Source organism: Camellia sinensis, chromosome 1 (assembly GCF_055761805.1).
Source record: "Camellia sinensis isolate YWXY chromosome 1, ASM5576180v1, whole genome shotgun sequence".
NCBI classification, from domain to species: Eukaryota; Viridiplantae; Streptophyta; class Magnoliopsida; order Ericales; family Theaceae; genus Camellia; species Camellia sinensis.
In genome coordinates, this window is record NC_138961.1 from 6938966 (window position 1) to 6949301 (window position 10336).

Sequence of the window (10336 nt, forward strand, 5' to 3'; positions counted from 1 at the left end):
CGACTACCTACCTAGACCAAGCATAGAAGACCCCGAAGCAGAAGAAGTATGTTGCACAGAACTAGGCCCCTCTTGGATGGATCCCATCATCCTGTTCTTAAAAGACGGCATCTTACCAGAAGAGAAAAAAGAAGCCAACCGAATAAGAGTAAAGTCGCAGCGATTTTGGCTCTCCCCATCCTTAGCATTATACAAGAAGTCGTTCTCTGGACCTTACTTAAAGTGCGTTCATCCCAGCAAAGTGGAAGCATTCTTGTTTGAAATACATGAGGGGGTTTGCGGAAGCCATCAAGGAGGAAGATCACTAGCCTACAGGGCCATTTCACAAGGATATTGGTGGTCATACATGCAAGCAGACTCAGAAAAATATGCGAAGAAGTGTGAGAAGTGCCAAAAATTCGCGCACCAAATACATCAGCCAGCCAGAGAACTCCTACCATTGACTAGCCCATGGCCTTTCGCAATGTGGGGCTTGGACATAGTAGGACCACTTCCAACAGCACCAGGCAACAGAAAGTTCTTTCTCGCAGCAACGGACTACTTCACAAAATGGGTGGAAGCAGAAGCATTGGCATCGATCAAGGAAAGAGATGTAAAGAAATTCGTCTGGCAGAACATCATCACTCGATTTGGCATACCAAAGGCCCTGATCTCAGACAATGGCACTCAATTCGACGGCAGGATCTTCAGAGGCTTTTGTGAAGAATACAAGATAGAGTTCTATAATTCTACACCGGCATATCCTCAAGCAAATGGCCAAGCAGAAGCATCAAATAAAGTCGTCTTGGATGGACTAAAGAAAAGGTTAGAAAAGGAAAAAGGCAAGTGGGCAGATGAACTTCCTCATGTTTTATGGGCTTACCGCACCACACCTCGGCGATCAACAGGAGAAACACCATTCTCCTTAGCTTACGGAATGGAAGCAGTAATCTCACTAGAAGTTGGCCTCCCCACAATTCGAAGCGAAAATTTTGACCCAAACTTGAATGGAGAAGCCATATCATTGGAACTTGATCTTGCGGAAGAAATGAGAGAAAGAGTACTGGTTCACATCGCCTCATACCAACGAGAGTTAATTAGAAAATATAACAAAAAGGTGCATCCAAGACAATTCAAGATTGGGGATTGGGTACTGCGCAAAGTAATGAGGAACACCTTGACACCAGGAGACAGCAAGTTAGGGCCAAACTGGGAAGGTCCTTACAAGGTGGTTGGGTTAGCAGGCAAAGGGGCATACCACCTAGAGGACAAGGATGGCAAGGCAATCCCTAGGCCATGGAATACGGCCAATCTCAAGTTATTTTACTTTTAGCTTTTCTTTTTCAAACATATGTAATTTTTTCTTTCTTCAATAAAACAAGCAATTCTTTTCAGCACAAGTTGTTCTTTGTAAAAGTTAGCTTTAGTAAAGATTAGGTATATTGCAAGCATTTTATTCTAAAGTTAGCTGGAAAAACTAACTTAGAGGTTGGCTGGATTAAACCAACACCCTTCCTAAGCCCAGGATAAGGATCCAGGCTGTAGGACGTTTGGTCGGAATAACCAAACATCATTCTAAGTTGGCTGGAAAAAACTAACTTAGAGGTTGGCTGGATTAAACCAACACCCTTCCTAAGTCCAGGATAAGGATCCAGGTTGCAGGACGTTTGGTCGGAATAACCAAACATCATTCTAAGTTGGCTGGAAAAAACTAACTTAGAGGTTGGCTGGAATAAACCAACTCTTGTTACTCTTCAGCCAAAGTAAGTGTATGGCTGAAGAGTGGTTGGCTGGATTAAACCAACTCTTGTTACTCTTCAGCCGAAGTAAGTGTATGGCTGAAGAGTGGTTGGCTGGATTAAACCAACTCTTGTTACTCTTCAGCCGAAGTAAGTGTATGGCTGAAGAGTGGTTGGCTGGATTAAACCAACTCTTGTTACTCTTCAGCCGAAGTAAGCGTATGGCTGAAGAGTGGTTGGCTGGATTAAACCAACTCTTGTTACTCTTCAGCCGAAGTAAGCGTATGGCTGAAGAGTGGTTGGCTGGATTAAACCAACTCTTGTTACTCTTCAGCCGAAGTAAGCGTATGGCTGAAGAGTGGTTGGCTGGATTAGACCAACTCTTGTTACTCTTCAGCCGAAGTAAGTTTAAGGCTGAAGAGTGGTTGGCTGGAATAAACCAACTCTTGTTACTCTTCAGCCGAAGTAAGTTTAAGGCTGAAGAGTGGTTGGCTGGAAAAAACCAACTCTTGTTACTCTTCAGCCGAAGTAAGTTTAAGGCTGAAGAATGGTTGGCTGAAATAAACCAACTCTTTGTACTCTACAGCCGAAGTAAGGGCATGACTAAAGAATTGTTGGCTGTATTAAACAGTGTACTCCTCAGCCGAAGTAATTATATCGGCCAAGGAGTGGTTGGCTGGTAAGCATGGTTAGTTTGACTAGCAAAAACCGAGATAAAAAATTCAACTGCAAACACGCAAACGAAACCGGAGTAAGAGTTGAGCAAAATTTTCATTCATTGAAAAGTCATTACAAAGGGGCATAGTTCGGTTACAAAGACAAAAAGTAACAAAAGAGAAAAAGTACAAAGTCAGGAAAAAAGTTCTTCAATCTCAGCATCAAAAGCTGCATCACCATCAACTTGAAGACCGGTTTCAAGAGGAAGTTCGCTCTCGGTTGCCAGGATGGTTTCGGTTGGAACCACGGTTTCACTTGGCTGTTCAATAAGTAGGTCCTCTACCATGGGCTCCAACCGAAGTGATGGGTCTGCACTAACAACCGGAGTATCTTCGGAAGCAGAGGAGTCGTCGGAATCTGAGTCCTCTAGAAACTGCTGCTGCATAACATTCGCATACTCTGCAAGGGATTTTGGTATAAAGTAGGCTGGAGGGTCGAAAACCTCGGTCTGAGGATCATGACCGAGCTTCTCAACGGCTCCCCTCCAGCCGCACTTAAAAAACAACTCCTTGGCAGCCTCACATTGCTTGACGTATACATCCTCAGCCTTTTTGAAACCTTTCTTCTCAGCCTCTTTTGCGCTCTCCTTCGCCTGGGTTATTTCGGCGTCTTTTTTCTTTTCAAGTTTTACCAGCTCGCGCAGGTACTTGTCCTTCAGAGCAATAGCAGTCTTTTGTTTTTCGGCTTCGGCCGAACTAACCATTCCGGTCAGTCTGCCGACCTCACTCCGTAGTTCGGCCATTTCTTTTCTGGCCTCCTCCAGCTCGGCCGCTTTTGCCTCAGCCTCTGCCGCTGCTTGCCTAGTTACTTTCCTAAGCTCCAGTACTTTCCTATGGGTGATTTGGTTTTTCTGAAGGGCCTGACAAAGCAAAGTTCTCCCTTTAAACCGAAGTAGAAGTTGAAAAAAGAAAGTAGACAGCAAAACGACCGAAGTTGCTTACCAGAATCATGGATTTAGTCGTAGACCGGATGGCCTTCAGTTCGGTGTTTAGCTGTTTCTGGTGGTGCTCCATATCTTTTGGCAGACACACACTCTTGGCCAGATTAATGGCCAACAGGTGGTCTTTCTCAGCAACAACCGAGTCTGTATCTCGGATGTCTCGGTCGTTGAAACTAAGTTTTGGGGCCCAGCTACCGGTAGTTCGGTCAGAAGGCTCCGGTTGGGGGCTTGGTGGCAAGCTCGGTGGAAGAGCAGGTTCTTCATCAACCAAAATTTGTTCGGTTTCAGCAGTCCGGGCGCGCTTGGTCCGGCGAGAAGAGGACGGCTGTTGAGAATGGAGGGCCACAACAGCAGGCTGCGATTGACTGGGTGGCGTTACTTCGGGCCTGGTTGTCTCGGTTAAAAGAGCCCTGACTCTGTTCTTTTTTGCCATCTCTTCTTCGGCTGTCAGTGGGATCAGTCTGATCTCGGGCAAGGATGGGTCCGGTTCTGGGGCGTCTTCAAGAAGAAAGTCAGTTACTCTGGCTTTCCGGCGACCACTGTATCGGTAGGTCGGCTCGAATTGCAGCAATTTGGCCCAACTACGTTCAGGACATCGTAGTGCGGCTCGCAAAATTGCAAGGTTTGGATAACTGTATAAAGAGCGAAGGTGGGCAAAATCTGCGAGAAAAGACAAACTGTTAGACCGGCTGAAACATTAAAAAAACCGAAGTAAAAGAAAAATGCAAGGAAGTAGACTGAAGTTAAATTACCGGGCTCTCCTTTTTTATAATTTATAGGTCGGCCAGGAATTTGGGCTTGAAAATCCTCAAAGTTCCCAGAGACCCAGAAAAAATCATCGTCGTTGAAGTCTTTGTCCGATGTGTATTTAATTATCTTCTCTCGGCGACGGCGTATCCTAAGGTAATAAACCCACCCATCGCCCTTTGAGCCAATTGAATATTGATGGAAGATTTCGGCCAGCCCGAGGTTTAGTCCGGCCTGATGGTTCAGTGCGGCTATTCCCATAATGATGCGGTATGAATTGGTGGACAGTTGGGTGGGGCATAATCTGGTCTGCCTAAGAAATTCACAGATCAACGGTTGAACCGGAAACCGTAGTCCGGTTTCAATGATAGATAAAAGGGTGAAGGGGACGAAGCCTTCATTGTCCCAGGGAATGATGTCTTTTTCAGCCAGCACCAGTTGGACGTCGTCAGGAATTTGGTAGTCTTTCCTGAATTCGGCTAGGCCGCCCGGAGTATTTACTAAGTGTCTATACTTCCCCATCTATCGTATAATTTAAGAATAAGTTATTTTTGGTGTAAATATTGTGCTCAGTAGCTCGGTTGAGCGCACGTAGGAGTGCCTGGGCAACCTAAGTCTGCAAAGAAAACACAGGGGTTAAGCACAGATCATTGGACCGTGCTACAAATTAAAAGCGAGGTAAAAAAGTCCTACTTCGGCTTTGTGGACGGGTTCTATCTCGGTTCAGCAAAATGCTTGGTAGCTCGGTTTGAGCATTGTTTCTACTAGCCAGACCTTGGCAAGTATCTCGGCGTGTTGGCTTTGCAATCAATTTTTAGATCGGTTCATCGTCTATGGGCAGCTTTCTGAGTTCGGTCTGAGAACTAAGAAAGCTGGTTTAGCCCCAAAGGCCTAAATCGGTTGTACAATGAGTCTTGTTACTTCGATTGAGCCTCTAGGGGCAGCTTTTCTGAGTTCGGCTCAGAAACTAGGAAAGCTGGCTTAGGCTTAGCTCGGTTAGAAACCGAGGTTCCTAAATTAAGGAGTTCAAACTTCGTTCGGTGGACTTATCTCGGCTAGAGAGACCTAAGAGTTGATAACCTACTGAGACTGCTGATTATGTCTGCAAGTTCTAGTTCGGTTATAGTCTAAAGTGATCTACCTATATAGAGGACAAACAGTATCCTAGTTCGGTTGGTACATAATTTTGGATCTAAGCCTAGTTTTCTACAGGATAATTCATACACACATGAGTTCTACTGAAAGTACAGAAGCGTAGCAAAAATGGAAGAAATGTTTTGCAAAAACACACTAAACATAATGCATTGAACAGATACGAAGGTAAAACATGGAAGGGAGATGGATTTGCTTACCAGATGGAATAAAAGAGGACTGGAGTCGGCAACAGTATCAGCAAATGAAGAACACGAGCTTGATAATGGAAGAAACAAAGGCACAGAGAGAGAAGACGAAAGAATAGTGGAGAAAGTGATTCAAAAAAATAAAAAGGTTGTTTTGGTTAATGGACGAAAGGGCGGGATTGTTCAAATTTTTCGTATTACGAGGGCGGCGTGACAGCTGCTCCCAGCCTATCAGAACCTGCCACGTGTCATTGGAAAGGGAAGCGTTACAGTCGTGATTGAAGAGACGTTTTGACCGGACAAACGGAGCCCGGAGTGAAATTAGCTCGGCTGGAAGGCTAAAGAGTTTTTTAGCTCGGCTGGAGAAGCTAAAGGGTAATTAGCTCGACTGGAAAGGCTTTAAAACTTCAGCGCGGTTGGTAGACTGGTAATCCCAATCATGCTGAGCAGATGGAATTAAGGGGCAATTGAGAGGGTAATTTTCGGTTAAAATTGGGCCGAGCTGTGAAGTGGACTTTATGGCCCAAAGTATGAAAGACTGGGTAAAAAGGCCGAAAAGTTACTCTGGCCCAAGAGAAAGATAAAGTTGCTCCGGCCCAAGGTGATAAAGTTACTCCGGCCCAAGATATTGAAGTTACTCCGGCCGTAGGAAGATAAAGTTATTTCGGCTCGAAAGGACATGTAAAGCTACTCCGGTCCGGAGTAGATTGGAGTTAGGCCGGTCGCGGAGATAGTCCGGTCATGGTGTATTCTGGGTAGGTCGGTCGGAATGTTGCTATTCGGTAGATCGGTCCAAACACACCATGGTTCGTGCATGAGAGAACCGAGGTATGGTGTAGCAGGAAACAGAACCGAACTACCGTTAGTACGGCCTACTGTATGGTTCAGTATAGCCAGGTTTATCTCGGTTGTATGGCAGTTCGGCCATGGTGAAAACCATCACACTTGGTTTAAGCAGTGGGGGGGGTGTAAAAGGATAAGCATTATCCTTTAGGAGTATGAATCCTAGGAGGACTCTGCATGGAGGAATAAGAGTCCTACTAGGATTGTGCCACACGAAACTTATAAAAAGCTCACAAACATCACCTTGGAGGAGGTAACAGAACATAACACACAACTTTGTTTCTGAATACACAGAGCTTTGTCTATTTGTCAAGTTTACTGACTTAGGCATTAGAGAGGTTTCCGGCACACACTCGCCGGCTAGCTCACATTTGTGTTTTCAGGTGATAAAGCGACGTCGTACGGAGGAGCGTGGACTTAGTCAACAGGATTATACGAGAAGGTGTATTTCTTTCCCGTACAGTATATATATAGATATAGATAATATAATATAGATAGATAGATGTGTTGAAATTTTCAAGAAATTTTATTTATGCTAGTCTTTAATGCATTAAAGTTTAATTATGAGGGGCTTTTGACTAAATCTACCAAAAGGCATGGGGATTGAGAGAAATTAATAAATGCTAAGGTTTTTTTTTAAATCAAAAAATTAGAAAATTAGGATTAAGATATTGGAGCTCCCACAAGCTTTAGGGGTTAAAAACCCCTTTTTGCTTAATATATAGTATAGATTTAGAAAATTCGGATTGGGATATTGAAACATCCACAAGGTTTGGGGGTTAAAAATCTCATTTTGCTTAATATATAGTATAGATATAGATATAGATAGATAGATATAGATATAGAAAATATAATATATATAAGAGCCATGATAGAGACCCCTTTCAATCACCACCCCCACAACCCCCACACACCCGTGGCGGGTGGTGATTGGGGGAGTAGGAAAAAAAAAGAAGAAAGAAAATGTAACCAATGAGAGAAAGAGGGGGTCAAAAGGGGTGGGGGAAAATGGGGCATGAAACATTTTTGTATATATAATGTGTTGAAATTTTCAAGTAATTGTATTTATGCTGGTCTTTAATGCATTAAAGTTTAATTATGAGGGAGTTTTGACTAAATCTCCCAAAAATCATGGGGATTGACAGAAATTAATAAATGTTAAGGTTTTTTTTTTAAATCAAAAATTAGAAAATTAGATTGAGATATTGGAGCTCCCACTAGCCTTGGGGGTTAAAAACCTCATTTTACTTAATATATAGTATAGATAAATAAATGAAAAAAAAAAGAACCATTAAACTAATTACAATCATATTAAAAAAAAGAACTATTAAACTAACTACAATCACATTAAAAAAAAGAATCATTCAACTAATTATAATCACATTTTTCTTTTTGTGAGGGTTTATATTTATCTAACTTTAATCATATTAAAAAATCAAAAATAAAATTAAAATAAATAACTTCAATCATATTAAAAAATTAAAAATAAAATTAAAATAGTAAATAAAAAGATTAAATAACATTAAAAAAAAACTATTGAACATCATATTTTTTCCATAATAAATAAATAAATAAATAACTATTAAACTAACTACAATCACATTAAAAAAAAAGAATCATTCAACTAATTATAATTATATTTTTCTTTTTATAAAATATTTTATATAAATATAAGACTTATATAGAACCTATGCCTATATAAAAAATATGATAAAACTTTAAGTGGCACATGGTGTGCACTTGCACACTTAAGAAAACTCCAACTTTAAATAGATTATTTAGAATTTCTAACAATTTTTTTAATACAATTCCCTTCTTTTAGAGCAATATTCAGGAGGATGTAGGTAACCATCGTAAATATAGAGAAGGCAGTAGTAACGCACCGGGCCCCTCTTCGATTAACTTCACAAATAAATGTTGTCAATTAATGATGTGACCCTTCGGGAGAACATTTAAGGCCGATTATAATATTAGAATTTTCAAAAAAATTTATCAAAATTTTCATAAAATGTCTCATATGGTATAAGACTCATATTATGTGAGTAGTTTTACATCTATATAAGATATTTAGATAAATTACAATCATATCACATTTTTTCTATAATAAAATAAATAAATGAAAAAAAAGAACTATTAAACTAACTACAATCACATTAAAAAAAACAAGCATTCAACTAATTATAATCACATTTTTCTCTTTGTGAAGGTTTGTATTTATCTAACTTCAATCGTATTAAAAAATCAAATTATAATTTTTTATTCGCTAGACAAATCACAAATATTTTTATGCGTTATCTTACAATCACATTACATTTTTCCCATAATAAAATAAATAAAAAAAAGAACTATTAAATAAATTACAATCACATTAAAAAAAAATCATTTAACTAATTATAATCACATTTTTCTCTTTGTGAGGGTTTATATTTATCTAACTTCAATCATATTAAAAAAATTAAAAATAAAATTAAAATAGTAAATAAAAAGATTAAACAACATTAAAAAAAAACCATTAAACTAACTACAACAATCATATTTAAAAAAGAGTCATTGAACAAACCACAATCACATCACATTTTTTCCATAATAAATAAATAAATAAATAAAAGAACAGTTAAACTAACTACAATCACATTAAAAAAAAAAAGAATCATTCAACTAATTATAATCATATTTTTCTTTTTGTGAGGGTTTATATTTATCTAACTTTAATCATATTAAAAAATCAAAAATAAAATTAAAAGAGTAAATAACTTCAATCATATTAAAAAATTAAAAATAAAATTAAAATAGTAAATAAAAAGATTAAATAACATTAAAAAAAAACCATTGAACATCACATTTTTCCCATAATAAATAAATAAATAAATAAAAAGAACAATTAAACTTACTACAATCACATTAAAAAAAAGTCATTCAATTAATTATAATCACATTTTTCTTTTTGTGAGGGTTTATATTTATCTAACTTTAATCATATTAAAAAATCAAAAATAAAATTAAAATGTGATTATAGTTTGTTCAATGTCTCTTTTTTTAATATGACTGTTGTAGTTAGTTCAATGATTTTTTTAATGTTATTTAATCTTTTATTTACTATTTTAATTTTATTTTTAATTTTTTAATCATCATATTAAAAAAAAGTGGCATTGAACAAACTACAATCACATCACATTTTTTCCATAATAAAATAAATAAATAAATAAAATATTAAACTAACTACAATCACATTAAAAAAAAGAATCATTCAACTAATTATAATCACATTTTTCTTTTTGTGAGGGTTTATATTTATCTAACTTTAATCATATTAAAAAATCGAAAATAGAATTAAAATAGTACATAAAAAGATTAAATAACATTAACAAAAACCATTGAACTAATTTTTGATTAACTACAATATTAAAACAGTAAGCAAAAGAAAAAGTTAAGAAGGAGAAATTATAATCACATTTTTCTTTTTGTCAGGGTTTATATTTATCTAACTTTAGTTATATTAAAAAATCAAAAATAAAATTAAAATAGTAAATAAAAAGTTTAAATAACATTAAAAAAAATCATTGAGCTAATTTTTGATTAACTATAATATTAAAACAATAAACAAAAGAAAAAGTTAAGAAGGAGAAAACAAAAATAACACTTACTGTTTGTATACGTAGTCACTGAAGTTGAAAGTGTAGAAGTGAGAACTGAAGAAGGAGGAAGCAAAGAGGAGATTCACTGTTTACAATAGATATGTGAAAAGTTAAGAAAAGTTTGTGTATTGGAGAACTTATAAAGATTTGAAAAAATTTAATAAGTGTTTTTTTTTTTAAAACAGAACAAAAAAATTAAGAGAGAGAAAAATTAAGAGCCATTGACACAATAATTACATGGGTCTCTTGGGGAAGCAAAAAGTGGTGGCGTGTAAATACCTGGGGGCTTGACCGAGGAGGTTGTCCCAAAGGCAAATGTCTTTTTTATCATCACACATATACACACCACATAAACACATAGCCATAGTCTCAGTCTCAGTCTCAGTCTCTCTCTCT